The sequence below is a fragment of the Mus pahari genome, unplaced genomic scaffold (assembly GCF_900095145.1).
Source record: "Mus pahari unplaced genomic scaffold, PAHARI_EIJ_v1.1 scaffold_12688_1, whole genome shotgun sequence".
NCBI classification, from domain to species: domain Eukaryota; kingdom Metazoa; phylum Chordata; class Mammalia; order Rodentia; family Muridae; genus Mus; species Mus pahari.
The window spans coordinates 12,530-17,620 of NW_018392709.1; positions in this window are offsets into that span (position 1 = coordinate 12,530).

Below are 5,091 nucleotides of genomic sequence, written 5' to 3' on the forward strand. Positions count from 1 at the left end.
AAAACTTTACCCTACAGTGTATAAGAACACTGACAGCTTGGCCAAGAACTCTGTCCCAATCACTGGAGTGCCTTGTGAGCCCTTGCCCTTGCTCCTTGCTTACCCTACCAGGTGATCCTCTAAGCAGATGAGTTAGCTCTGTTTACCTCCCCCAAGTGGGTTACTTGAGCATTCTTGATTATCTCAATTGACCATAATCACTGATTTCTCATCTTACTTCTTTAATTGACTTTCTTAATCCACCTGCTCTAGGGTGTTGTGCTACACTATTTGCTGTGCTCTGTATGACTGTGCGTCTGTATGTGTGTGACAGTGAACACAGCCCTGCCTGTGTGGGTAGAGGTTTGAGGCTGAATTTGTTTGTGTTCCTCTGTTGTTTCCTATCACGTGTATGCAGACTGGTCTTTTGTACAATCTAGCAACTCCAGTTTGGCTTCAACTGATTTAGTACTAGTTCCAGGATTCCTCTGTTCTCTGCCTAGCAGCAGTAGGATTATGGGTGTATCTTTCCAGGCCTGGCTTTGAGTGAGGGCTGTGAATCCAACCTCAGGCCCTCATGCCCTTATGGCAGACACTTTTCCTGCCCACATGGATTCNCAGACATGAGCTGAAGAGTTTTAATTAATCGTATTTGAGCTTCAAATTCCACCATTCCTCTTTCTAAGTAGTGAAGCCTGCAACACAGTGTGCTCCATTTCTCTAGTCACACTCTTTGCAGGGGTGCTGCCTGTGTGAGAATACCAGGATGAAATTCTCACACTCACAAGGTAGTGGGCAGCTTCATGAGCACTTTTGAGTACCTTAGATTTATTGCTTTGTTGCCCTCAACACTGCAGCAAGCATGTTAAAAAGCTGCTGCTACAAAAGGGATTCTAATTATGCTTCGACTATTGTCATGGTGATGCCATTAGAATGACTTTCATCAGTGAAACATGATTTACATCTAGGACTGCATCTTGCTAACCTCTCATATCCCTTTGAAAATAGAAATACATTTCCCCACTGCAACATTCTGATTAATTCTTAGGATAGGTTGTAAATCCGTGTGCCATAAATGCCTTGACTGAGTTTGGGACACCCTGAGGATCCTTGGAAAGAAGTGGTAGGCAGAGGTGTAGATTGTTAATCTCATTCAAAAACTACTATGCTATCAATAACCTGGGAAAACAAGCTCTTCATGACAGGATGAAGTACGGTGGGATGCCTATGTAATAGGTAGTCAGGACACATGGAGACTGTCACATGACCAGCCTCATTCTGCAGGACCCAGGCCTAGAATGAAAGTTTGAGAGAGCATGCTCAGTTTTAGAGCCTCCTCAATATTGGCAGTTTACCTAAGATGCTCTGGGCCTGCTTCTAAGAACCAAATTCAAAGACAATGAGGACATAGATTCTAACCACCTGCTGCAGGTGTTATTGGTTTTGAGTGAGAGTATGCAGATTGGTTAGTCTGTTTCCTCATGTTGGTGGAGACTATTAACAAGCCATGACCCCCAGCCACAGATGCTCTTCCTTGTGTGCAGGTGGCCCTCATACTTATATGCAGGGCACTTTGATAAAAGTGCTGAAATGAGTATTCCTCGGTGTCTTTGATCTGGTGGTTGGTCGAATAGATTCTAACAATTGGAGAATACTACATACACATTAGGGAAGCGTGCAGAGGAAATTGTGACATTTCAAACAAGATGTATTTTCTTAGGTTGTAATGCCAAGACAAATGAGGTTAACCACAAACAAAACAAAAGAGAAAGCTCATATAAGTGTGTGTGTGTGTGTGTGTGTGTGTGTGTGTGTGTTACAATGACAAAACAATCACTGATTATAGATAGGTACATGTCGGTGAAGCTTGTAGAGATATGTCCCAAAATATCATCAATTCTTGTGCCCTGAGATAGGGTGAACTAAATATGCCAAGAAGAATCTCAGTGTATACTTTGAGATTTTAATGGCCATTCAAGTTTTGTTGTCCCCCAAATTAAGAAATAGTGATGCCCTNCCGGTTGGTGCCTGCTCTGGTTNACCTTGAGNATGAACTCNGCNTATGATCCAACANACCNCANAGGANTCTNCANNCAATCTTATGCTCACTGGTGAATGGAATACAACATAGGTTCCAATCCAATCACACCAGGCCTGAGCAAGCAGCAAGGAAACAGAAAACCAGTCTGACCAGGAACACAAGTCCCTTCCAGTTAGCGCCAGCTATGGGTCATCTTGTGCACAAACAAGGCTGATGGTCTGAGAGTCCCCAGAGGACTGTCCACACGAACTTAGGATCACTGGTGAGTGGAATACAACATTTGTTCCAAACGAATTGTGACAGGCCTCTGACAGCAGGAACAAAGACACTGGAGCTCTGACTGATGAGTAACTGGGGTTCCTTCCGATCTGTATTGGTATGCCTTGGTTTTGAACACACCAGACTGCTCCACAGTCCTCAGAGGAGAGACCAATTCCAGGCACTGTAACAGACCCAGGATCTTAGAATTCCAGGATCCCACTATAACAGGAGCTTGGTCACACAAGGATGTCAGGGTCTCAGAGGAAGCTTGACTGCTAATAACTCTGGCAAAAACCAGAATCTCAGGTTCACAGGAGTCTAGAATCATAGGATCATAGAGAAAGCTGGACTCTGAGGAGTCCTGAATCAACCAGGACTATAGGAAGGAAAGGCTCCAATCAGATATATTGAGGGCTGCAAGCACTTGAGATAATCAGATGACAGGAGTCATCAGAAGAATAGAAGCAACAGAAAACAAGGTTACTTAGCATTATCAGAACCAAACTGTCCGACATAGGAAGTCCTAGGTATACCATCACACCACAAAAGCAAGACATGAGTCTAAAGTCACTTCTCATGATGATGATGGAGGACATTAAGAAGGAATTACAGGAAAATACAGGTAAAATGCTAGATTCCATTAAAGTTGAAACAAAAAAAATCCCCTAAAGAGTGACAGAAAAACACTACCGAACACGTGAAAGAATTGAACAAATGTATCCAGGATCTAAAAATGGAAGTAGAATCAATAAAGAAATCACAAAAGGAGACAACTTATGAAATAGAAATCCTAGGAAAGAAATCAGGAAACATAGATGCGAGCATCATCAACAGAATATAAGAGATGGAATAGAGAACCTCAGGTGCAGAAGATTCCGTAGAAAATATGGACACAACAATCAAATAAAATGCAAAATGCAAAAAGATCCTAACTCAAAAAATTCCAGGAAATCCAGGATACAATGAGAAGACCAAAACTATGAATATTAGGTATAAATGAGAGTGAAGATTTTCAACTTAAAGGGCCAGCAAATATCTTCAACAAAATCTTAGAAGAAAACTTCTTATACCTAAAGAAAGAGATGCCCATGGACATACAAGAAGACTACAGAACTCCAAATAGACTGTTCCAGAAAAGAAATTCCTTCTGACACATAATAATCAGAACAACAAATGCACTAAATAAAGGAGGGAGGTATATGAAAAACAGTAAGGGAAAAAGGTCAAGTAACATAATGGCAGGTCTATTAGAATTAATCCAGACTTCTCACCAGAGCCTATGCAAGCCAGAAGATCCTGGTCAAAAGTTATACAGACACTAAAAGAACACAAAGGCCAGCACAGGGTAGTATACCCAGCAAAACACTCAATTACCATAGATGGAGAAACCAAAGTATTCCATGACAAACGCAAATTCACATAATATCTTTCCATGAATCCAGCCCTTCAGAGGATAAAAAAGGGGAAACTCCAACACAAGGAGGGAAATGATGCCCTAAAAAAGCAAGAAAGTAATCCTTCAACAAACCTAAAGGAAGATAGGCAAAAGCAAGACATGGGTCTAAAGTTACTTCTTATGATGTTGATGGAGGACAAAATGAAAACAGTCCTAAGAGGACAGAACCCCAACTCTTAAAAAAAAATAACAGGAGGTAACAATTATGGCCTTAATATGGCTTAATATCAAAGGACTCGATTCCCCAATAAAAAGACATAGAATAAAAGACTGGCTATATAAACAGGGTCTAACATTTTGCTGCATACAGGAAACCTATCTTAGGTACAAAGACAGAAACTACCTCAGAGTAAAAGGCTCGAAAACAAATTTCCGAGCAACCATTCCAAAGAAACAAGATGGACTAGCAATTCTAATCTCAAATAAAGTTGACTTCCAACCCAAAGTTATCAAAAAAGATAGGGAGTAGCACTTCATACTCATCAAGGTAAAATCTTCCAAAATGAACTCTCAATTCTCAATATGTATGCTCCAAATGCAAGGGCATCCACATTCATTATAGGAACTTTAGGAAACCTAAAACCATACATTTCACTGCACACAGTAACAGTGGAAGACTTTAAAATGCCACACTTATCAATGGACAGTTCCTGGAAACAGAATCTAAAAAAAGACACAGTGAAACAAAAAGAAGTTATGAAACAAATGGATTTAACAGATATCTATAAAACCTTTTACCTTCAAACAAAAGGATATACCTTCTTCTCAGGTCCTCATGGTACCTTCTCCAAAACTGNNCATATAATCAGTCACAAAACAGGCCTCAACAGATACAAAAATATTGAAATTATCCCATGCATCCTATCATATTACCATGGATTAAGGCTGATCTTCAATAACACCACAAATAATCAAAAGCCAACATTGATGTGAAAGCTGAACAACACTTTACTCAATGATAAATTGATCAAGGAAGAAATAAGTTAAAAGNTTTTTAGAGTTTAATGAAAATGAAGCCACAAAATACCCAACCTCATGGGACAAAATGAAAGCAGTCCTAAGAGGAAAACTCATAGCTCTGAGTGCCACCAAAAAGAAACTAGAGAGAGTACACACTAGTTGGTTAACAGCACACATAAATTCTCTAGAACAAAAGTAAGCAATTTCACCCAAGAGGAGTAGGCTGCAGCAAATAATCAAACTCAGGGCTAAAATCATCCAAGTAGAAAAAAAAAAAACTACACAAAGAATCAACCAAACCAGGAGCTATTTTTTTTTGAGAAAATCAACAAGATAGATCAACCATTAGCCAGACTAACTAGAGGGCACAGTGACATTGTCCTAATTAACAAAA